At 46.5% G+C, this 25,779-nt stretch overlaps 1 protein-coding gene across 1 annotated transcript in view; it reads right to left on the bottom strand.

Moving 5' to 3' along the window:
• RNF17 (ring finger protein 17) overlaps positions 1 to 16,655 on the bottom strand; it is a 1,084,608-nt gene extending 1,067,953 nt beyond the window's left edge. The window contains exon 1 of the mRNA XM_029603155.1: positions 16,595 to 16,655. The gene's annotated coding sequence lies outside the window, so the exon portion shown is untranslated. The remainder of the gene's footprint in view (positions 1 to 16,594) is intronic.
• Between the last annotated feature and the right edge of the window lie 9,124 nt (positions 16,656 to 25,779).

Below are 25,779 nucleotides of genomic sequence, written 5' to 3'. Positions count from 1 at the left end.
GAAGCTGTATCTTTGAGAGTCCTGGCAGGCAGAAGTTGTAGAGTGGCAGGCACCAGGTTAGGGAGAACAGGCCCTCAAGGAGCGAGTACCCGAGATCCCAGGATAGGCACATGAAAGGAAGTAGAAGGGCCCTTGAGGAGCGGGTACCCAAATCAGTAGAATTACCCCGAAGGGCGAAGAAAGCTTCCTGCAGCAGCTAGGAAGCGGCAGAGCAGCTTAGACCGGAGCTATTCCAATCCTTGCTAACTCTGTTAGTTAGCAAATGAAGGGCAGGCTAAATACCAGGATATGGAGGATCCCGCCATGACGTAGATAAAGACGTGGGTGGCGAGCGCGCGCACCCTAGGAGGCCCTCAGGAAAAACATGCGAACACCGTTGCCGATCTGGGGACGCCGGGGAGAGCGGCATGACGACACGGTGGCAGTCAACTTCCCAAGGCTCGAGGAGAGAGAAGGAAGAAAGGTGAGGCTCAAAGGTCAAAGCTGTCTGAGACCGACGGATGCAACAACCAGAAGTTCAGTTTTGGTATGACTTGCAATCTTGAATGAGCCTGCCTATCAACCATGGCAGAAAGGCATACAACACCTTGCTCCATGGCCAAACCTCAACAATCCCTTCTGCGACTGAAGAACTGTGGTACCTTTGCGTTATTGGAGGCTGCCAGTAAATCCAAATACAGGTGACACCAGCGTTTCACTATGAGTTGAACGGCTTTGTCTGCCAACTCCCACTCTCCTGGGTCCAAGGCCTGCCTGCTAAGGAAGTCCATCCTGACATTGTCCTTTCTGACAATGTGGGAGGCAGATGTGTCTTGCAGATGCTGTTCTGCCCCACCCCATGAGCACATCTAACTCCAAATACATCTGTTGGCTTCTGGTTCCGCCTTGATTGATGTAGGCTACTGATCATGGCATTGTCAGACATTATCTTTACCACTTGAGCTGCCGGTCATTCGGCAAACCACGAGCATGCCAGATGAACTGCACGCACTTTTAACCGATTTGATAGACAACTGCTACTCCTTGGCATTCCAGCAACCTTTTGCCACCAGTTCTTGATAGTGAGCCCCTCAACCCAGAAGGCTCACATCTGTCATAAGCACTAACCAGTCAGTCTTCCTGAGATGATCTGCTTGATACCACCACTGCAACTAATCGATCACCTCCAATGGCAAGTGGAGTCTCACTGTGTACTCTTGGGACTGCAGATTCCACCGGAAGAGCAACATGCACTGAAGGGGCCGTATGAGTGCCCTCTTCCAGGGGACAATGTTCAATGTGGCTGCCATCAATCCCAGGACCTGCAAATAAGACCATACCATCAGATGAATAGTCCTTCTCTGGGCCTAAATTTGAATAATTATCTTCTGCTGGGACTCTTTGGCAGGAATTCTCTGTCCTGCACTCTACCGAATCACACCCCAATATTGCTGTAAACTGCTCTTGGTCAAGTTCACCACCCCACCTAGCTCTTGGAGCAAGGACATCACCTCGCAAAAAACCAAGTGACTCTTTGATCCTTTTGGCCCAAATCAACCAGCTGTCCACATACTGATGGATCAGAATGCCCTCCTTGCATAGAGATGCCACTACCACCACAATGACCTTGGAGGTGGTCCTAGGCACTATAGCTAGCCCAAAGGGCAGGGACTGAAATAATTACGTCCCTCTGATGTTCCTGGCAAATGGGAATTGGAGAAATTACTTACCTGATAATTTCGTTTTCCTTAGTGTAGACAGATGGACTCAGGACCAATGGGTATAGTGCTCTTCTGCAAGCAGATGGGAGACAGTCAGATTTCTAAGCTGACATCACTCTAGATATACCCCTGCAGTAACCTTAGCTCTTCAGCATTCTCTTAGAAAAGCCATTGTGGATATATCTTTGCTTAAATAATTTGATTAAATCTTGAACCTGTTTAACTAAATTTCCAAACTGGAGACCACCAGTGCACACAACCGATTAACACCAGCACCGGATAAACTGTGGGTGCCTTGAACTAGGGGGTAGGCCACGGCTTACCCGTATTTGCTTAGTATCGAGGTTTGCTACCCGAGGTTCTCCTTTTCTGGGGCAGCTGTGGGCGTGATGCTGAGTCCATCTGTCTACAGTAAGGAAAATGAAATTATCAGGTAAGTAATTTCTCCATTTCCTAGTGCGTAGCCAGATGGACTCAGGACCAATGGGATGTACAAAAGCTACTCCTGGACAGGGCGGGAGGCTGCCAGTGGCCCACTTATACTGCCCTTGCGAAGGCTGTCTCTTCTCAGGCTTGAACATCCAGACAGTAGAAACTGGAGAAGATGTGTATGGAGGACCACGTTGCCGCCCAACAGATCTCAGTGGGCGACAGTAGCTTGGTTTCTGCCCAAGAAACTGCCTGGGCCCTCATAGAATGAGTCTTAATCTGTAGTGGTAAGGGCCTCTCTGCCTCTATGTAGGCTGCCTTGATTACCTACTTGATCCAGCGAGTTATGGTTGCCCGCGAGGCTGCTTTTCCTTGTTTTTCCTGCTGTGAAGGACGAACAAGCGGTCCGTTTTGCGCACCAGTTCCAATCTTTCCAGGTACCATACTAGGAGTCTACTGACATTTATGTGGCGAAGAAGGCGTGAGTCTTCAGAGTCCTTATGTTCATCCGGAGATCGTAGTGTGATGGTTTGGTTCAAGTGAACCTGGGAAACCACTTTTGGTAGAAAGGAGAGGACGGTGTGCAGTTGTATGGTTCCAGAAGTGAACCTAAAGAACGGTTCCCGACAGGATAGTGCCTGTAGTTCGGAGATGCGACGAGCTGAACATATTGCCACCAGGAACACAGTCTTCAACATTACAAGGAGTAGTGACAGACCGCATGTTGCTCTGAAGGAATCCCCAGCTAGGAAGTCTAATACTAGATTAAGATTCCATAGAGGCACCGGCCACTTCAGGGGTGGTCGGAGTTAACACCTTTCAGGAAGCGGGTCAAATCTGGATGGGATGATAGCCGGATACTGTCCACTTTAGCCCTGAAGCAGGTAGTGTGGCTACTTGGACCTTGAAGGAGTTAAGTGACAACCCCTTCTTCATACCATCCTGTACGAATTCCAGAATCATGGGAATCTTGGCTGTCCGCGGGAGTATCCCACGGTCCTCGCACCAGGCTTCGAATACTCTCCATATCTGTATGTAAGACAGGGATGTGGAGAACTTGCGCACTCGGAGCAGGGTGCCAATCACAGCCTTTGAATACCGCGCTTCTTCAGGAGAGTCCTCAAGGGCCAGACCGTAAGAGAGAATAGAGTCGGATCTTCGTGGAGAATCAGGCCCTGTCGGAGATGGTCTCTATGTGGAGGTAGGCACAGAGGGTTCCCCCGCAAGGAGTCTCTGCATATCTGCTTACCATGGTAGTCTCGGCCAATCCAGGGCCACTAACAGAACTAATCCCCTGTGATGTTCTATCTTGCGGATGATCTTGTCCAGTAGTGGCCATGGGGTGAAAGCGTACAGTAAGTCTTCCTTTGGCCAAGTCTGGATGAGAGCGTCGATCCCTTGGGAGTGTGGCTCTCGTCTGCGGCTGAAGAACCTGGGACCTTGGGCACTGAGAAGGGTGGTCAGTAGGTCCATGGCTGTGAGACCCCAGCGATTTACTATCAGTTGGAAGGCTGTGGTTGACACCATCCATTCTCCTGGGTCCAGGCTCTCTCTGCTGAGGAAATCTGCCGAGATGTCTTTTCCTGCGATGTGGGGGGCCGAGATTCCTTGTAGGTTTATCTCCGCCCATGCCATGAGGGGTTATATATATCCAGAGACACCTGCTGGCTCCTGGTTCCTCCCTGGCGGTTGATGTAAGCGACAGCTGTCGCGTTGTCAGACATTACCCGAATCGCTTTGCCTCAGTCTGTGGCTGTTTTGTAGACATGCTAGTCTGACTGTTCGAGCTTCCAGGCGGTTTATGTTCCATTTCACCTCTGCCTTGTTCCATTGTCCCTGGGCTGTCAGTTCCTGACAGTGGGCTCCCCACCCTCGCAGGCACACGTCCGTGGTGAGCAAGGTCCAGTTCGCTGGGGATAAGGCTTACTCCTCTGCTTAGGTGGTCTTCCTGTAGCCACCACTGGAGCCGAGAATGTACCTCTGCTGGTAGTTGGAGTAAAATTAAGTAATCTTGAGACAGTGGGTTCCACTGTGACAGTAAGGAGCACTGGAGCAGTCGCATACAGGCCCTTGCGCAAGGTACCACCTCCAGGGTTGATGCCATGAGGCAGAGGACTTGAAATAGTCCCATACCTTGGGGCATGCATTTGGTCATCAATCGTCGTAATTGTTCCATCAGTTTCCTTCTCCTTGGGGGAGGGAGGAAGACTGTTCTGTTTGGTGTTGAAATGGGCCCCCAGGTACTCTAGGGATTGAGAGGGTTGCTGACTGCTCTTGTCTGGGTTCACAACCCAACTGAGTTCCTGCAGTAGGCTGTTGACTCTGCTGGTCACCTGTCTGCTCTCTTCCGAAGACTTTGCCCTGATCAGCCAGTCGTCCAGGTAAGGGTGTACCAAGATCCCTTCCTTCCTCAATGTTGCCGCCATGACCACCATAATTTTGGTGACTGTTCTGAAGGCGATCGCTAGGCCGAAAGGTAGTGCTCGCAACTGGTAGTGGTGACCCAGTATTGCAAAGCGTAGAAAACGCTGGTGATCTTGATGGACTGGGATGTGAAGGTAGGCTTCGGAGAGGTCCAGGGAGGTCAGAAACTCTCCAGGTTGTACTGCCATTATGACTGAGCGAAGAGTCTCCATGCGGAAGAGTAGTATTCGCCGATGACAACTGATGTTCTTGAGATCCAATGGGTCGGAATCATCCTTCCTTCTTGGGAACGATAAAATAAATGAAATAACGCCCCGTATTTTGTTGGGGCATGGGAACCGGAGATATTTCCTTCAGACTGAGTCAGGGTGGCTTCCACTGCCAATCTCTTGGTGTGGGAGTGGCAGGGTGACATCATAAATTTGTCTCGAGGTATGCTGCGGAACTCCAGAGAGTAACCTTCTCGAATGATGTTTAGTACCCATTTGTCAGAGGTGATCTCGGGCCATCTTTGGTAGAAGAAGGCAAGTCGAGCCCCTATTTCCTCTTCCTGTGGATGGGTCAGCCCATTCTCATTGTGGAGCATGGCTGGAGCCTGCCCCTGGGCCTGCTCCTCTCTTGGTCTGTTGGTTCCAAAAGAGCTGGGACCTTCCGGAGGGACGAGGTGCCTGGAACAGAGTTCCTGTAGGGCCTAAAGCGTTGTGAGCCTCTGCCCTTGGTTCTTCTGGGAGAGGGACACAGATCTTTTATTCCTATCTTCTGGTAGCAGAGGTACTAGGGATTCGCCCCACTTGCTGGCTAACTTTTCCAATTCGCTTTTGAACAAGAGATATCCTTTAAAGGGCATCCTTGTGAGATTCGCTTTAGATGTCGCATCAGCAGACCAATTCCGTAGCCATAGTTGTCTTCTGGCTGCCACTATCGAGACTATGCCTCTGGTTGAAGTACGCACCAGGTCTGAGCTTTCGTCTATCAGGAATGCTGCTGCAGGTTCCACTGTCTCACCGGTATATGTTCCGGAGGTATTTGCCTCTCGAGAGGAGCAAGCAGGAATGTGCCACCAGTGCGCAGCAGGAGGCAATCTGCAGTGTCACTGCTGTTGCATTGAAGGCCTGCTTATGGATGGATTCCAGTCGTTTTTCCTGAGAATCCTTCAAAGCAGCCCCTCCCTCAACGGGAATCATTGTTCGCTTAGAGACGGCACAGACCATGGCATCCACTTTCAGAAGACACAGGCATTCCTTGGTCGCTGGTTCTAGAGGGTATAGGGCTTATTTGAAGCTGTGAGGGCAACAAAACAGGATTAGCAGCCAATGTCCAGAAATTTGAAAAATCTTTATTGCAAGGTGACACGAATGTGTGAAGAGTGCCCAACTCTGGCCGAGTTTCGCCCTCTTACAGTGGGGCTACAACATACAAATAACACACATTGATAAATAATAAAAACAGAATTAATAAAATTAATAAAGACGAATAAAATGGTAACATAAAAATGTGGTGTGACAAACAGAATATGTCGAATTGCATGTAATCAAAACAATAAAAAAATATGTCCTTTACCTCAACTCAATTCGTGTATTAGATGAAAGAGTCCAAGTCTTAAAAAAGACTGTGTTGGGTATTCTGCAATATAAAGTAATAAATCAAATATCTAAAAAATAAGACTAATTGAGCTGGCATGATAAAAAAATAAACAAACTTGCAACGTATGTACTCAAAACTGTCGCTTTAATTAAAGAATATGTAATATTTAACAGTGTACTCACTATTGGATTGGCTTGAAAAAAGCTTACTGTGAGTACACATTGTTAAATATTACATATTCTTTAATTAAAGCAACAGTTTTGAGTACATACGTTGCAAGTTTATTAATTTTTTTTATCATGCCAGCTCAATTAGTCTTATTTTTTAGATATTTGATTTATTACTTTATATTGCAGAATACCCAACACAGTCTTTTTTAAGACTTGGACTCTTTCATCTAATACACGAATTGAGTTGAGGTAAAGGACATATTTTTTATTGTTTTGATTACATGCAATTCGGTTTGTCACACCACATTTTTATGTTACCATTTTATTCGTCTCCAGTTTGCGATCCTGCGTATCCCGCAAGGCCGTACCGCCCGTGACCGGGATGGTCGTCCTCAGTCACCACTGAAACTGCTGAATCCACCTTGGGGACTCTGATGAGATCCAAAAAATCCTCCGGCAGCGGATACAGCTTCTCCATGGCACGGGTGACCTTCAAGGACGCTTCGGGAGTGTCCCACTCCCTGGTGAGGAGCTGTAGGAAAGACTCATGTATGGGGAAAGCCTTCGCCCTAGGTCGGAGAGCGGCAAGAACAGGGTCCCCTTTTCGCGAGGACGTAGCGACGGCCGGAGCTACTGGAGCCGGAGGGTCCGGCGGGGGATCAAGGTCCAGCTCCTGAATAATATGGTGAATGAGCTCATCTAGCTCTTCCTTCTGAAAGATCCGCAAGGCACGTGGATCGTCCCCATCCGTCTGTCCGTACGCGTGCGCTTCCGGGGGGTCCGGGGGGTCATCCCCTGCCAGTGAGGCCGCCCCCGTGGTACGCCGGGGGCAAGGCAGGGACCCCCGAGCCAGACCCAAGCAGGTCCTGCGGACCAGGAGGAGGAACAGAAATCCTAGGAATGCATTGTGCATTAATAAGATGAATTCCGGGGAGAAAAACGACGAGCTGTTTGAAGTCCCTGAGGAGGGACCTTCCTGAGGGCCTCGATCGGGCAAAATCCCCTCCGGGGGCAAAATCGGGTGAGAAGTCTCCCGGGACATCCCGTCTCTTGCTGAAGGCCTGAACACCTCATGATGCACCCCTAAGATGGCCGCCGTTCCCGCCACTGGCGGCGACGTGGCCGGCCCGCGCCGCCCGGGCTGTGGAGATGGGAGGTCCGCAAACGCGTCCGCAGATCGCGAGATGTCTTCCCCTTCGGGGAGGCACAGTTCACACACCCCCTCTCGCGAAAATTGCACCCCCGGCTCGCCGCAGGCCGCACACGTTGACGGCCGTGGCATGAGATCGCCGGGTGAGAGACGCCTCGGGGGGGGCGCCTAAGAAGCGAAGGAGTGCCGTGGGGGGGCCCGGTACGGCCTGCACAACCCACCGGAGGTCCCTAGTCGCCGGGGAAGCCCCCTCCCACCGGAGCAAGGCTCGCGAGGAAGAGCCGCCAGGCCGCAGGCCCCTCAGAAGCCGCGTGGAGAGGCCGGCACCACCGGCATCCACGGAACACCTCGACCGCCCGGGAAGAGAAGCCTGTGGAAAAAAATAAAACCGTACACTTACCCCCAACGACGACGGAGATAGGCCCGGTAGAGAGAGAGAAGCAGAACAATTTGGAGCTTTTTTGTTATTTAACTTTACTGATCCAAAATGCCTAAAACAAAAGATGACAGGAACAAATAGAAGAAAGAAGAAGAAATGTTAATACCCTGTCACCCTGGGGGAGCTACTGGGTCCCCCAACTCTCATCTGCTGGAGTCAGAAAGATACTGGGCTCCAGCAGAGGGTGTACTGGCCTATATGGTGACTCCTTCAAGCTCTGGTCTGACTCCATCTGCTGGACGGGGGACATAACCCACCGTCTGGACTGATCCTGGTACATACAGGGAATGTGGATAAGTGCAAGGTGATGCATATAGGGAAAAATAACTTTTGCTGTAGTTATACGATGTTAGGTTCCATATTAGGAGCTACCACCCAGGAAAAAGATCTAGGCATCATAGTGAATAATACTTTGAAATAGTCGGCTCAATGTGCTGCAGAAATCAAAAAGTAAACAATGTTAGGAATTATTGGGAAGGGAATGGTTAATAAAACGGAAAAATGTCATAATGCCTCTGTATTGCTCCGACGTGAGACTGCACCTTGAATACTGTGTACAATTCTGGTCGCCGCATATTAAAAAAGATAGTTGCGATGAAGAAGGTACAGAGAAGGGCAACCAAAATGATAAAGGGGATGAAACAAATCCTCTGAGGAAAGGCTGAAGAGGTTAGGGGCTGTTCAGCTTGGAGAAGAGACGGCTGAGGGGAGATATAGCAAAATTGCTTACCTTGTAATAGGTGTTATCCCAGGACAGCAGGATGTAGTCCTCACATATGGGTGACGTCACTGACGGAGCCCTGAAGCGGGAAGCTTTCTGTCAAAGTTTCTAGAAACTTTTGACTGGCCCTGTGAGGCCACTGAGCATGCCCAGCATGCTATAATATTCTCTGCCACAGGTGTCTCTCTTCAGTCTCGTATATAGCAAATGCGTTAGCAAAATAAAATAGAAATAAAAATATGAGGCCCAACTCTGCGGGGTGGCAGGTGGGTTCTGTGAGGACTACATCCTGCTGTCCTGGGATAACACCTATTACAAGGTAAGCAATTTTGCTTTATCCCAGGACAAGCAGGATGCTAGTCCTCACATATGGGTGATTAGCAAGCTAGAGGCTGACTCATTTTGTATGGAGTCAACAGTGTAGTATTGTTGTTGAAAATGAGGCAGCCGAAGATCACAGCAGGATGGATGTAGAAGGAGTTGGGATTAAACTGGAAACAAGTTCTTTAAGACAGACTGTCCATAGTTTGAATCTTGTCTTCCTTGCTTGTCCAAACAGTAATGAGCTGCAAATGTATGAAGAGAGCTCCATGTTGCTGCTTTGCATATGTCAAGTATGGGCACTGAACGATAGTGTGCTACTGAAGTGGACATTGCCCTTACTGAGTGTGCTTTTACTCGCCCTTGGAGAGGAAGGCCTGCTTGTTGATAACAAAATTGTATGCAATCTGCTAGCCAATTGGATAGAGTATGTTTACTCACTGCTTTACCTGGTTTGTTTGGGTCATAGGAAACAAAAAGCTGATTGGATTTCCTGTGGAGTGCAGTGCGGTTTAAGTAGAAAGACAGAGTGCGCTTGCAATCCAAGATGTGTAAGGTCCTCTCTCCCTGGTGAGAATGAGGCCGTGGAAAGAATGTGGGTAAAACTATTGATTGGTTTAAGTGGAATTCCGTGACTATCTTAGGGAGGAATTTAGGATGAGTACGGAGAACCACCCTGTCATGTAAGAACTTAGTGTAAGGTTCATATGTGACAAGTGCTTGTAATTCACTAACTCTTCTAGCTGACGTAATGGCTATGAGGAAGATGGTCTTCCATGTAAGGAATTTTAGGTCACAGGAATCTATGGGTTCAAAAGGAGAACGCATGAGTCTTGTTAAAACCAAATTTAGATCCCATTGTGTGACTGGGTGTCTAATTGGTGGTTTGAGGTGAGTTAAACCTCTCATAAATCTGCTAACTAGAGGTTGTGTAGAGATAAGTGCATCCGCTACCTGATTTTGGTAAGCTGAAATTGCACTTAAGTGCACTCTTACAGATGAAGTCTGGAGACCAGATTCTGAAAGATGGTACAAGTAATCTAGTAAAGAATTTGTAGGGCAAGTGAAAGGATTAATGTCATTTTGCTTGCACCACAAAGTGAATCTCTTCCATTTGGAAGCATAGTTTTTCCGTGTGGAAGGTTTACATGAAGCTATAAGAACTTGGGATATGTTGGATGAAAGATTGAGTGGTTGTAAGATCAAGCTTTCAACATCCAAGCTGTCAGAGATAGGGATTGAAGGTTGGGATGGCGCAACCGACCCTGATCCTGAGTTATGAGAGTGGGAGCTACTCCCAGGCGAATGGGATACCTGACAGAGGTCTAGAAGTGTGGGAAACCATACTTGTCGAGGCCAATATGGGGCTATGAGTATCATGGTCCCCTTGTCCTGTTGTAGCTTCACTAGAGTTTTGTTTATGAGCGGTATCTGAGGATACGCGTAGAGCAGGCCTGAGGTCCAAGGGCGAGCAAATGCGTCCTTGGCTGGCCTGTTGTTCAGGTTGTATAGGAAACAGTAGTTGTCCACTTTGTGATTCAGATGTGATGCAAAGAGGTCTACTGTTGGTTGTCCCCAACGTTGAAATATTCTGGTCACTACTGTGGGATCCAGGGACCATTCGTGTGGTTGGAATTGACGACTGAGTCTGTCCGCCACTACATTGTGAATGCCTGCCAGATAAGTGGCCTTGAGTAACATGGAGTTGTTCAAGGCCCAACCCCATATCTGAGCTGCTTCTTGACAAAGGCGGTACGATCCTGTCCCTCCTTGTTTGTTGATGTACCACATGGCTACTGTGTTGTCTGTTTGGATCAGCACAGTCTTGTTTGTAAGACAGTCCTTGAAGGCATGCAGAGCATAACATATAGCTCGAAGTTCCAGGAAATTGATTTGAAATGTTGCTTCGAGCTTTGTCCAAGTACCTTGTGTCTGGAGATTGCCTATGTGAGCTCCCCAGCCCAAGGTGGATGCATCGGTAGTCAGAGTTATTTGTGGAACTGGTTGTTGAAAGGGTAGGCCCTTTCGCAAATTGTCCTTGTTCACTCACCATAGCAGAGAAGAATGTAGTTGGTGGGTTACTTGAATCTGAGTATGTAATGGTTGAATGGCTTGGATCCATTGTGATCTTAAAGTCCATTGCGTTATTCTCATGGCTAGACGTGCCATGGGTGTGACATGAACTGTAGAGGCCATGTGGCCTAGCAAAGTTAGAAACTGGTGGGCTGTTACATGTGTTTGTGATGTGAACCACCTGGCTAGTAAGGAGACTGTTTCTGCCCGGTCCTCTGGTAGAAAAGCTCTTGCCAGGTTGGTGTTCAATTCTGCTCCTATGAATTGAAGCAGTTGTGCTGGCTGGAGGTGAGATTTTTGATAATTGATCAGGAATCCCACTGAATGTAGTGTTGTAATTGTTTGATTGAGAGAATCGAGAGCTCCTTGTAGAGACTGACTTCTGATGAGCCAGTCGTCTAGATATGGAAATACATGAGCCCCTTGTTTGCGTAGATGTGCTGCAATGACTGCTAAACACTTTGTGAACACTCTGGGGGCAGAGGCGAGTCCGAAGGGAAGGACTCTGTATTGGAAGTGTTGATGACCTACTATGAAGTGCAGGTACTTGCGATGAGGAGGGTATATTGGGATGTGAGTATAAGCATCCTGAAGATCCAGAGAACAAAGCCAATCTCCTTTTTGAAGAAGTGGAAGCATAGTGCCTAGAGAAACCATTCTGAACTTTTCCTTTTTTAGAAATTTGTTGAGATTTCTCAGGTCTAGGATGGGGCGTAGGCCTCCTGTTTTCTTTGGAATGAGGAAGTAACGGGAGTAGAATCCTCTTCCCTTCTGAGACTGGGGCACTAATTGTATTGCCCTGAGCTTCAGAAGGGAGGATAACTCTGAAGATGAATTAGTTGAGATTCCTGTTGTGGGCAGGCTCTCAGTGCAAATTCTGGTGGAATTGATAGGAAATTAAGTTTGTAACCTTGTGCTATTATGGAGAGCACCCATTGGTCTGTTATTGTTTGCCAGTGTGTGTAAAAGTGGGACACTCTTCCACCCACTGGAATTTGTGTGTGAGGGTTTAAAGGAGTGATTTGTTCTCTGGCCTGTATCTCAAAACCCAGTAGCAGGGCCTGTCTCAGGTGGGGGTTGAGCACGGGGAGCCCTTGGTTGTCTAGCCTGGGTGCGTTGCTGTTGAGGTCTTGTAGATCTATCTCGAGATGTTTGGGGGTAGTATCTGCGTGGCCTGTAATAAGGCCTCTTTGTTTCCCTGCGAGGAGGTCGGCGAGAAGGCTGTGTGGAAGGATCTTGAGGCAATTGAGATAATTGGCGTAAAGTCTCTGAGTGATCCTTCAGCTGTTGGACTGCCTCCTGGACTTTTTCTCCAAAGAGATTGTCTCCTTTGCATGGAAGATCAACAAGTTTTTCCTGCAACTCAGGCCTGAGGTCAGAAGCTTTGAGCCATGCATATCTACGTGCAGCAATGCCTACAGCCGCAGTTCTGGAGGCAGTATCAAAACTGTCATAGGCCGCTCTTACTTCGTGTTTACCTGCTTCCAGGCCTTTATGGATTATGGCCTGTGCAGGTTCTTGTAGCTGTGCAGGCAGTAAATTTGTGAGTTCCTCCATCTGCTTCCATAAATTTCTCTGATACTGTGTCATGTACAGTTGGTATGCAGAGATTCTGGAGTTTAGCATTGAGGATTGGTAAATTTTTCTCCCCAAAGAATCCAGGAAGCGGTGATCCTTGCCAGGTGGGTTAGAGGAATGGGGCCTAATCCGTTTTGATTTTTTCTGCGCAGATTCAACTACCACAGATTGATGTGGCAGTTGAGCCTTTTGGTACCCTGGAGTTGACTGTACCAAATAAGATGAATCCACTCTCTTGTTTACCGCGGACACTGTGGATGGGTGCTCCCGGATACGGTGTTGTAAGTCTAAAAGCACCTCGTGTATTGGTATAGCCAAGACTTGTTTGGGAGGGTCCACAAACTGCAGCACTTCTAAGGTGTGTTGCCTTGAGTCTTGTTCAGTTTCCAACTTGAATGGTATAGTGTCTGCCATATCTTGTATGAAGTTGGAGAAAGAGAGGTCTTCAGGTGGGGACTTCTTTCTTGGTTCAGGAGGGGAGGGTTCAGACAAAGTCCTCAGAAGATTCTGTATCCTGACTGTCCCAGGAATCTTCTTCTTCCTGTCCATAAACATGCTTTGGTTTTGTGGTTTTATGAGGCAGATGGAGCCCTGATGGACCTGGCAGTGGATCATCAGTAGGATGAGTTGAAAACTCCTGTTCTTTAGGCATTGTGTGAAGTACATCTTGGTATTTATGGAGGAGATGATGTAATGAAGGTACATCTTGAACATCCTCGACATCTATGGTTGATGTCCTCGATGGTGCTGTTGGTTGTCTCGACATCGAGAATTGTCTCGCACTCGATGGAGGTAACATGGGCATCGATATCGAAGTCGTGGACGGTATCTGCGCATATATGGATGTCTACGTCGAAGTTAGTATTCTTGGTGTCGACGTCGATTCTTTCAGAGTCATCGGCGTCATGGTAGACACCAGCATCGGTGGTCCCACCGGCATCGGCCATGTTGCCGGCATCGATGCTTGTAGCATCGGCATCGACAAAGTCGTCGGAATTAATTGTTCCCTTAAAGCCTGTGAAATCGCTTGTTTTATCATTTCAGATAATTCTGGCGTTACAACTGCTGTGAGAGTAGTTGTAAGCGGTGGCGAAGGCTGAGGCGTTGGAACCGCTGCAGGGCCCTGTAGGGGTTCCGGTGTCGAGATCGGAGGAGGCCCAGACACCGAGGTATCGTCTGAGCGTGGCCGCTTTGCTGTCGGCGGACTCCAGTATGTGGATTCGGATGTCGACGACCTTCGATGTCGATGTTTATGTTTTTGAGATTCGCCGGATTTTGCCGAGGTAGACGAAGGCGATGAATGATCCCCCGACGGTCCCCCGATCGATTTTTTAAGTAATAGCCGCTGCTTCACTCCGGCCGGAGACTTCGAAGTGGAAGGCGACGGCATTAACTGGAGGTGGAATAGATGTTCCATTTTTTCCAGTCTACATTTTCTTGTCTTCGGCGTCATTTCGGCACATTGCGGACAGTTTTTAACGTCGTGATTTTCGCCGAGACATAAGACGCACTCGAGATGCGGATCCGTAAGGGAAATTTTTCGTGCGCATACCGGACATTTTTTAAAACCGGTAGCCATATTGCGATCGACGGCCGTCGAGGCAAAGAATGAAAATTATGCGAAAAAATTTTTAGAGAAAAATTGAAAATTGAGACTTAGGTACTCACCAGCCGGTGTAAAAGTAACCTTTTTGAGAAAAATGTGAGAGAGAATATCTGGTTGATTGACTTTTTCAGTCAGAATTGTTGAGAAATTTCTCAACGGCTCCTATGCCCGCGATGCAAATTGCAGCGCGGAAAGACGAAGACTGAAGAGAGACACCTGTGGCAGAGAATATCATAGCATGCTGGGCATGCTCAGTGGCCTCACAGGGCCAGTCAAAAGTTTCTAGAAACTTTGACAGAAAGCTTCCCGCTTCAGGGCTCCGTCAGTGACGTCACCCACATGTGAGGACTAGCATCCTGCTTGTCCTGGGATAAGATGGAGATCTTTAAAATCATGAGAGGTCTGACCCAGCATGGCAATTTCTTATGTTCTTATGTAAAGGAGCTTGCCTTTGAACGGCAAGGCACCAAGCTGTGCCTTTGATGAGGCATCCGCTGACCAATTCCGCAACCAAAGAAGCCTCCTAGCCAAGACTGCTGACATCATCGTTCTGGAAGAAGTACGGATGATATCATACATCTGCACCATAAGCAACCGCAACCTCCAGACAATCCACCTGCTGCGACTCTGCGGGAGATAAGTGCCTATCCACTTGCAACTGCTGCACCCACTGCAGTGATGCACAAAGCATAAAGTTACTACAAACCACTGCCTATATGCCCAGCACAGAGACCTCAAATATCTTAAGATGGATCTTCAGCTTATCCTATACATCCTTCAGCTCCACTGCCCCGGCCATGGGAATGGTTGTCCTTTTCGTGACAGAGACCGCAGCATTCACCTTCAGAACTTGTAAGAGCTCCAAAGTGCCCTCGGGCAGCGGATACAGCTTATCCGTAGCCCTACTCACCTTAATGACAGTCTCCTGAGTGTTCTACTCCCTGTCCACAAACTGCTTAACAGAGCTATGAAAAGGGAATGTCTTGGCCGGACCCCACAAGCCCACCATAACCGGATCTACATCCACCGGATCCGTATTCCCTTGAGAAACCGCAATGCCCAGCTCCGGCAAGACATGCAGAATGAAGGGTCTCAGCTCTTCCCTCTGAAAGAGACAAAGCAACTTAGGATCATTGCCTTCCAAAGCTGGGAAAACCTTTTGCTCTTCAACCGGTCCCTGCTCTGGATCAAGTCGGACAAGCCAGCATCCAGGGACAAACCCTTCTCCAAATCCTCAGAGGAACACTCACCTGCATCCCCCCGCCGGCATCGAAGGGGCACGGATCCTGCGAACCCTCGTGGCCCCTTAGCTCTTACTGGGTAGGGATCCCGTTGACCTGCGCTTGTGAGAGGGGTGGGCCGCCGCCTAGTGCACCAAAAATGCCTGATGCATTAACAAAACCAACTCTGGAGAAAAAGGGGCCAGAGTGTCTGAATCCTCTGCCAGAGAACCAGACTCATGCTCCAACCATTCTGCAAGGCCCACCCAGGCCTCAGCAGAGCTAATTTCGGCCAGTGATAGATCCCCTCTCCCTTCTGCATTTGAGCTGTAAAGGTTTTCAACATGGCCACCGTTCCCTTGCTCAACGGGAACGGATCCTCTGCCGTGCCGTTTTCAGCCCCCCAAAACCGGCGCCGCACCAGAGATCTTGTTCCAGCCCCTCCCGTTGTGCTCTCCCCTCCAGGGAGGCACCAGGAACAGCACTCAGCCTGGGAGAGGCGGGCGGAAAGTTCCCCACACTCAGCACAACACACTTCCAGCTGTATCGCTGAGTGCCGTGTCAACCACGCAGCAAGCTCGAGCTGGCTGAAAACAGACCACCAGGAGAGCCGGAGAAGAATCAAACTTCAAGCTACCTCCCTGCATTGCCAGCACTGGGGAGAACAGGGACCAAGGCTAGCCACTGCCTTTCCCTGCTCTAAGTTCTTTCCTTTTTTTTTTATATAAAACTTTACACAGCAGCGATAACAAAAACAGAACAGGCTTATCTGAAAGAAAGTTCAGGCTTCTTATGAGCTCCAAGAAGGTAAGGGAACTGGACTGCCAGCTTTCACCTCCAAAGTAGTCCAAAGAGCAAGTTAGGGTCCCCAACCTCTGCTCGTGTAACTCTACAACCAGGAGGGGATGGTTACACCAGGACCTGGCAACCTCCAGGGAGAGACCAAAGGAGAATGAACTAGGAAAATTGTGGTTTCCTCCTCCTCCCCCCCCCCCCCAAGGTTCAGAACTGCAAGTTTTCCACCTCCATTTGCTGGAGACAAAGAAATCCTGGAGGACTGCACGTGTTACATCTGGTTATGTGCCAGTGGCTGTGAAAACTTTGTCGCCATCTGCTGGAAGGGAGGCAAAACCTAGGAGTCTGGACTGATCTGGGTATGTACAAGGAACTCTGAATTACCTTTGAATTACAGAAAGTGGTATCCTTTTCTTTTGAACCACAGCTCAGTAGATCTTCTGAATCTATGAAGTATACAAAGTAGGAGAGACACATCAAGACAAGTTTAACAGTACTGTATCACAATATTTTACTGTGCATGGTGAAATTTAGTAGCTGAAAAAAAACCGTAGCAAATTATAAAAACTATATTCATTAAAGTAGACTTTAAAATGTACTAATTTCTCTAGCACTAATAGATATGTGCAGCACTGAGTTCTGCTAAGTGTCAAAAAATTCTAAACTCAAATAAAAACAAAACCTAGTCTCACTCAACTACCCATCCCCCTCAGAAGTTCAGATGGTTAGTTCTCTCTCAACACAACACTGCATTCTTTTGAACAAAAGCATTAAAATTTGCTTGCTGAATTTCAACTGTAAAACCATATTTTAAGAAAAACTCAAAATTCAGATCTTTACTGTCACATTTTAAAATTTCACTGTCCAGAATTCTTACCCAAAATTTGAGAGACGATAAAAAAAAAAAAAACTTGGGTTATGTCTAAGGTGATTGATGCTCCCACTTTTAGGAGGGTTATATTTTCCTAATTTTAAATTTTATAATATGGCAGCATTATTTGGTCCTCTATCAGATTGGCTGGGTGGGACCAGTCAGTTTGTTGATATAGAAATTGAAAAGAAAATACGGTAGTTTGTCCCTTAAATCTGAGATATGTATTACATGCTCCCAAAGCTCAGTTTCCTTACAATGTTGCTTCTCATGTGCTAGTTAATTCTATGAGAGGAGCTTGGAAATATTTGAGACAAAGTACTGGCATATCGGTAAATGTCTCCCCTTTGTTACCAATTTTAGGGAATACTTCTTTCCCCCACTACATCATTATATCCTTGTTATAAAAAGCTGGAGGATAAAGGTATCTTATAAATTGGAGATTTAATAAGCAAAATTCTATCACTATGGATTCCTTCGAAAATTAAGGCGAAGGGATTTACCAGGAAGGATTTTATGGACTTACATTAAGGTAATGCCTTAATTGCATCTTATATTGCTACTAAATTTGACTTTCTGTAACTAGTAGGATAAAATGCCATTTCCATGTCCCAGATTTACTCTCCTATTTTGGCAGTGGTTGCAGATGTATGGGGCTAGAGGGAAATTAAAGATTTGGCAAATAAATATTGGCTTTATTAAAGCTATTTATTAATCAAATTAAGCATAGACTTATGGTTTCACTCACTAGAGTGAAACAAATAGCACATATTGCTTTTGATAACTGTCTAAAATGCAAAGCTAAAGGTACTTTGTTTCACTGTTTGTGGGAAAGCCCACATATACAATTGTTTAGGAAGAAAGTGATTTAATATTTAGCTATAATTACAGATAAAAATGTGGTATTCTCTCCTAAACTTTGTATAAAATTACTTGGATAAACATACTTATTAGGAGGTATAAATTATTTTTGGTTGGCATACATCTGTTAGTTAAGAAGTATATACTTTAATTGGTTAAAGGAAGACCCCCCCCCCCCCACCCATCTGCTTGTTAAGAGCTAAATTGTAGAAGCAGTTTAAATGGAGAATCAAAGAGCTATTTACAGATCTTCCAAAGACTATGCTACATTTTGTCAAATCTGGACCTCATTCATTTCCAGAGGTATTACAAAAAACTGTCAAAGCCACGTCATGCTGCGGTATCATAAGGTGGTGTGCACCCTCCAAGCTCAGCGCATGGATTGCTCATAAGTTTTACATTGCCACTAAGATACTTATTTTCTTTGTACTATATACAGAAATGCAATGCTAATACTGGCACTAAAAAATTGTGTGTTTAAATAAATTGTTGCTCAAATGAAAAGATATTTGCACACATCCAGTCACTCCATGGAGGAAGCAGGGTGGTATACTGTGGAGGAGAGTGATATTCTTATTTTTTGAAATGGTAGACTGCTCCTGTCTTGTCTGTGCAAGGTCACTTTTTGGAGTTGTTTGGTGTTGTCTGAATACTAGTAAAATGGATGGCTAATTTATTATTGATGCTTTATCTATACTGTTGAGAAAATGTCAATAAAAAATGTTTACAATAGTCTTGCAAAACATGCATAAAAGAACAATCCAAACAATTAAAATAGCATGTCACCCTTATTCTTTATATACAAACCAATGTCTTCAGCAAGGATGCTGCCTTGCTGAAGACATTGTTTATATACAAAGAATAAGAGTATCAGATGCTATTTTAGTTTAAATAAAAATGTTTAACCATTTAAAAAAAAAAAAAAAGAACTTACCCACTGCATATGCATTTGAAGTATTTGGCCTGTTGCAGTTGTCTGTGCAAACTTCAATCTTTTGTCTTTTGAGAGAGAAAAACAAAATTTTGTTTGTTTTTTTTTAAAGTTGTAAAAAAAATTCTTATGATCCAAAAGTTTCTCAGTACTAATTTCAGGGCTTCCAGCTATCACAGGCATTGACTATTTTCGTCCTCATATAGAGCTACTAGATGCCCTAACCCTTCAAAATCCAAAAGACAGATTGCCTCCATAATAAGCAGTGTCTACAAAGATTGAAACCATTTTGCCATATTGAATTCAACCATAAAGATCAATCACCTTCAGAAAAAAAAAATGCCACCTAGAAAGCAGAGCCCTCACTAGAGCTCATATGCCAAATAGAATGGAAATTTGGTTTTACTTCTAGCTGTTATATTAATTCTCCACATCATTTTGAACAGAAGGATTTAGAGTACTGCCTTCTTTAAAGGCTGTGATCAACTCTGTGGAATCTCTCTACAAACACAGTCATAGCATGGCTCTACCTCAAAAGAACAATTTACACATTAAAAAAAAAGTGAAAAGGCAGCCAAACTGCCAGCATGGTTAAAAGGTGGGGTGAGAAGCTATTCTAGCCAGAACAACTTAAAAGAAGATACAGGAACAGTAAAACACTGGCAAGTTAGATGCAAAGCACTGATAAGGAAGGCAAAGAGAATTTGAAAAGAAGATTGTGGTGGGAGTAAAATGTCTTTCAGGTACATCTGAAGCAGAAAGCCTGCGAGGAAGTCAGTTGGACCATTAGATCAAGGGTTCTAAAATGGGGCACTAAGGGAAGACAAGGCCATAACAGAGAGACTAAATGAATTTATTGCTTCGGTCTTTACAGAGGAAGATGTAAGGCAGATTCAGAAATTATATTTAACGGTAACAATTCAGAGAAATTGAAGCAAATTTCAGTGAATCTGGAAAATATAAGAAGGCAAATTGACACACTAAAGAGTAACAAATCAACTGGACCAGATGGTATACATTCCAGAGTGCTGAAAAAACTTTTTAAAAAACTGCAGACCTACTATTAGTAATCTGTAAACTATCATTAAAATCAGCCACAGCACCTGAAGATTGGAGGGTGGCCAACATAACATCAATGGTAACCCAGAAGCTACAAACCAATGAACCTTAAAATCAGTGCTGAGAAAAATGGGTGAAACTATTAAAGAAAAAAAAATACTTAACATATAGTCATAGTTTAAATGGGACAAAGCCAGATTTAGCCAGGGGAAGTGACTTACCAACTTCCTACATTTAAGGCGTGAATAAACATGTATATAGCCAGTTGACAGTGTTATCTGGATTTTCAGAAAGTATTTGGCAAAGTAGGTCATGAGAGACTCCTGAAGAAGTTTAAAAAAAAAAGTCATGGAATAGAAGGCAATGTTATTGTGGATTGAGAACTGGCTAAAAGATAGAAAATAAGAGTAAGACTAAATGGTCAATTTTCTTAACGGAGAAAGGTGAATAGTAGCATGCCAACCTTTGTTTTTTGAGGTGTATAAATGACCTAGAAATGGAAATGAGTGAGGAGATCAAATTTGTTGATACAAAATCATTCTAAGTTGTGAAACCACAAGAAGATTGTGAGAATTTTCAAGAGGGCTTTACAAGACTGAGTATTGAAATGGAAGATGACATTTCATGTGGACATGTGCAAAGTGATGCATGTGAGGAAAAGCAACTAAATTTTAGCTACACAATGCAAGATTCCACTCTGGGAGTCACCACCCAACCATTTGCCAACATTATTTAGATACCATTGTGGCTAATGGTGACATCCTGTGCTCCATGTCTGGCAGTTGCCAAGAAAGCAAATAAAATGCTAATTATTAGGAAAGGAGGGGAGAAGAAAGCAGGGAATATCAATGCCTCTGCATTACTCCATTGTGCAATCACACTGAGTATTGTGTGCAATTCTAGTTACAACTCGAGATACAGCAGAATTAAAAAAAAAAAAAAAGGTACAGAGAAGAGCAACAAAAATGATAAAGGGGATGGAATGAGTCCCCTATGAGGAAAGGCTAAAGAGGTTAGGGCTCTTCAGCTTGGAGAACAGATAGCTGAGGGGAGATATAATAGAGGTCTATAAAATGAGTGGAGCAGAAAACAAGTCTGCTTACCATAAATGGTGTTTTCCCTAGAAAACAGGATGAATTAGCCATGACTCATAGGTGACATCAACAGGCAGCAGCAAATGGATGAGTCTCTCCTAGCTAGTAGAGATTCTAGTTTTACTGAGCATGTGCTAGAGTTCCTCCATGGGCATTGCCTCATGAGCACCTTAATCAAAGCTAAACCTAGCCAGGAAGTTGACTCTCCAGGGAGGTGGAGTGGGTATTTACCAAGGCTAATTCATCCTATCTACAGAAAACACTATTTAAAGAAAGCAAGCTTGCTTTTTCGGTCAATAAGCAGACAATTACTATAACAAGTGGGGAGTCAAGAGCCGAGGGATGCAGCGGAGTGTTTAAATGAGTAAACAATCCAGAATCTACCATGGAGAGTAGACTACTGCGAGAAAGCAGAGTTGCTTACCTGTAACAGGTGTTCTCACAGGACAGCAGGATGTTAGTCCTCACATATGGGTGACATCAGAATGGAGCCTAATCACAGAATACTTTTGTCAAAGTTTCTGACTAAGCATGCCCAGCATGGTACCAACCCTGCATCCAGCAGGGGGTCCCCCTTCAGTCTCGTGTACAGTAAAAAGTATGTTCGAAGAATAAAATAAATCACAAGTGTACCCAACTCCGCGGGGTGGCGAGTGGGTTTCGCGAGGCCTAACATCCTGCTGTCCCGTGAGAACACCTGTTACAGGTAAGCAACTCTGCTTTCTCACAGGACAAGCAGGATGGTAGTCCTCACATATGGGTGAATAGCGGGCTGAGGATGCCCGAGCAATATACCAAAAGCACCCAAAGACATGCAACAGGCACAACAACAGGGGTGATTTTGGATAAGAGGGCAGCCTGAAATTCCCAGCAGACTGTTGGAAGGAAGTTGGGTATTAAACTGAGAACAGATTGCATAGAACAGACTGGCCAAAGAGAGTCTTGGTTGCCAGCCTTGTCCAGGCAATAAAGAGCTGCAAACGTATGGAGAGAACTCCATGTAGCAGCCCTGCAGATGTCAGCAAGAGGTACAGACAGACGATGTGCTACAGATGTTGCCATTGCTCTAATGGAGTGCGCTTTAACGCATCCCTGGAGCAGAAGGCCTGCTTGCTGGTAGCAGAAGGAAATACAGTCCGCCAGCCGGGAGGACAGGGTCTGCTTCCCCACCAGGATTCCCAGTTTAATTTTATCAAAGGAGACAAATAGCTGGGTGGACTTCCTATGGCCTGCAGTGCGTTCCAAATAAAAGGCTAGCGCACGCTTGCAATCCAAGGAATGCAGAGCCCGCTCACCTGGATTGAGTGGGGTTTTGGAAAGAAAGTCGGCAAAATTATGGATTGATTTAAATGGAACTCAGACTACTTTCGGTAGAAGTTTAGGATGAGTGCGAAGGACCATTCGATCATGAAGGAATTTCGTGTAAGGTGGGTAAGTAACCAGCGCCTGCAGCTCGCTGATCCTGCGAGCAGACAAAGCAAGAAGGAAGAGCACCTTCCAAGTGAGATGCCGTAACTCGCAGGAGTGCAGAGGCTCAAACTGAGGTTTCATGAGTCACGCTAATACCACATTAAGGTCCCAAGCAGGGGCAGAGGGACGGAAAGGGGGCTTGAGGTGAAGCAAACTCTTCATAAAGCGCACTAAGGGCTGTGTTGAAATAGAAACATTACTTATACCCTTATGGAAGGTGGCCATTGAACTGACATGAACTCTAATGGAGGAAGTTTGGAGACCAGACTCAGAGGTGCCAGAGGTAGTCCAGAAACTTCGTTGTGGGGCAGGTAAAGGGATCTAACTCCTTTGATGTGCACCACAACGAAAACAGTTTCCATTTAGAATGATAAGATCTTCTAGTGGAAGGCTTTCATGAAGCTACTAAGACCTGGGATACAGAGTCTGAGAGGCCACAAAACTAGCCTTTCAACATCCATGCTGTCAGCACAAGAGCCTGGAGGTTTGGATGTCTGAGGCACCCGGCGTTCTGAGAGATCAGTGATGGATCTGCGCCCAGACGAATCTGCGGGCAGACGGAGAGGTCGCAAAGGATGGGAAACCACACCTGCCATGGCCAGTATGGGGTTATGAGAATCATGAGACCCTTGTCTCGACGTAGCTTCACGAGAGTCTTGCCTATTAGTGGAAGCGGGGGATAGGTATACAGGAGACCTGTTGTCCAAGAGATAGCGAACGCATCCCTTGGTGGAGTCCTGGGACTGCGACATAGGGAGCAGTAGTTGTCCACTTTGTGATTGTGGATCGACGCAAAGAGATCGTTGGATGCCCCCACTTATGGAATATGTTCTGCCACGGCAGGGTTCAGGGACCACTCGTGGGGTTGAAATTTGAGACTGAGTTTGTCCGCTAGTACATTGTCCACGCCCACCAGGTAAGTTGCTCTCAGGTTCCCTGAGTCTGTAGGTTGTGGACATGTGCTCCCCCAACCCAGGGTGGAAGCATCTGTAGCCAGAATAATCTAAGGCTCTGGAGCTTGGAAGGGTAATCCCATGAACAGGTTGGATTCCTGGACCCACCACACTAGTGAGAGACTAAGCTGCCTGGTGATTTGGACAGTGTCGGACATTGGCTGGTGGGCCTGAGACCACTGGAATTTTAAGGTCCACTGCGTTACTCGCATGGCGAGTCGAGCCATCAGTGTAACATGGACCGAGGACGTCATGTGGCCCAGCAAGATGAGAATACGACGAGCAGTCGTGATTCGGTGAGACTGTATAGTGTGCGCAAGCACTGCAAGCATATGAGCTCGGTCCCTGGGAAGAAACGCCTTTGCTTGGATAGTGTCTAGATTCGCTCCAATGAAGGAGAGGGATTGGGACAGAGTCCGACTGGATTTTGATAGTTCACTAGAAATCCCAAGAACAGTATTAGTTGCAAAGTTAGCTGCAGGGATTGAAGCACCGCCTCTGCCGACTGAGCCCTCAGTAACCAGTCGTCTAGATAGGGATAGACGTGAGTGCACAGTCACCTTAAGTATGCGGTTTCTACTGCCAGGCATTTCGTGAAGACACGAGGGGCCGATGCCAGGCTGAACGGAAGCACTGTACTGGAAGTGCTTGTTTCCGACTAGGAACCAGAGGTATTTCCTGTGAGACGGGGTAATTGCTATGTGCATGTACGCGTCTTAGATCTAGAGAGCAAAGCCAATCCCCCTGTTGCATCAGAGAGAGTAGAGAGCCCAAGGTTACCATCCTGAACTTTTCCTTTCGTAAATACTTGTTCAAGGCCCAAAGATCTAATATCTGACGAATGCCTACAGACTTTTTTGGTATTAGGTACCGGGAATAGAAGCCTTTTCCCTTTTGTGGAGAAGGAACTTGTTCTATGGCATTGGCTTGGAGGGAATTTGTTTCCTCCTCTAGAAGTGGAGAGTGGTCGGCGGAACTCCACGTCTGATGAGGCGGGAGTCAGACGGAATGGACAGGAAGTTGACATGGTAACCTTGAGCTATTACCAACAGGACCCACTTGTCTGTGGTGACCGTGTGCCAGATGAGATGGCCGCCCACTGGTAATTGCGGGAGGGGCAGACATTTGCTCTATTGGGCAGTCTAAAACCAGACGACTGACAGGCTGTGGAGGAGGCTCCGTCTTCTGGGGCCTAGGCTGGCGAGTTTGAGGCTTCTGATATGGGCGAGAGAGTCTGAGGTGGGTAGTATCTGCATGCCTTAAAGGTGGTTCGCTCAGCCTCCTTACGGAATAGGCGTTTAGAAGTGGAGAAGTCCATGTGCCCAGCTGAGTTGCCGTAGCATTTCTTTATGGTCTTTAAGTTGAGCAACAGTCTACTGAATTTTCTCACCGAAAAAGGTTATCTCCCATACAGGGGAGGTCAGCTAACCTCTCTTGAGCCTCTGAACGCAGATCCGAAGACTTGAGCCAGGCCCATCTCAGAGCACTTATTCCAGCTGCTGACACCCTGGTGGCTGTGTCGAAGATGTCATAAGCCGAGCACAACTCATGTTTACCAGCATCCAGACCTTTCTTTAGAATTACATTGAACTGGTCAGGAAGAGTATCAGAAAGATCCTGGAGCTGTTTGAAAGGGTTTCTGTTGTATTGCGAGATGTAAAGCTGGTAAGCTGCAATATGGGAGATTAGCATGGCTCCATGGAAGACCCTACGCCCAAAAGAGTCAAGGAATTTCTGCTCATTTCTTGGAGGTGTGGATGAGTAAGTTGGTCTTCTGGCTTTTTTCTGGGCAGACTCGACCACCACTGAATGGTGGGAAAGTTGAACCTTCTGGAATCCAGGTGCTGCTTGGACCAGATATGTAGAATCAGTCTTATGGTTTACTGCAGGGACTGTCCCTGGATGTTCCCAATTGCGTTGAAGGTCAAGGAGGACCTCATGGACAGGTATGGACATTACCTCCTTCGGTGCATCAACAAACTGAAGGACTTCTAACATTTTTTGCCTGGAGTGTAAATGGAATAGACTCGGACATCGCTTTGATGGAAAAAAAAAAAAAAAAAAAAGGTCCTCTGGAGGAGACTTTCTTCTCTCATCAGGAGGAGAAGGCTCTGATGGAATATCTCCTGTGTCTTGGGAATCGAAGAGTCATCAGACCAAGGATGATAATGCTGATGCCCAGCACCCAACAGTTCTCCAGAGGGCAAAAATGGACTTTCCCCAGCTGGAGAAGGTTGAGGCACCGAAGGGCCCGGTGGCTGTATGGGTGGCACCGGTGTCTGCATCGGTAGAGGTCGATGGGGCATTGGTGGCAAAAGTGGTGCAGAAGG

Source organism: Rhinatrema bivittatum, chromosome 5 (assembly GCF_901001135.1).
Source record: "Rhinatrema bivittatum chromosome 5, aRhiBiv1.1, whole genome shotgun sequence".
Taxonomy (NCBI): domain Eukaryota; kingdom Metazoa; phylum Chordata; class Amphibia; order Gymnophiona; family Rhinatrematidae; genus Rhinatrema; species Rhinatrema bivittatum.
Note: the sequence above shows the minus strand (reverse complement) of the source record. Positions and strands in the feature narration are given on the sequence as shown.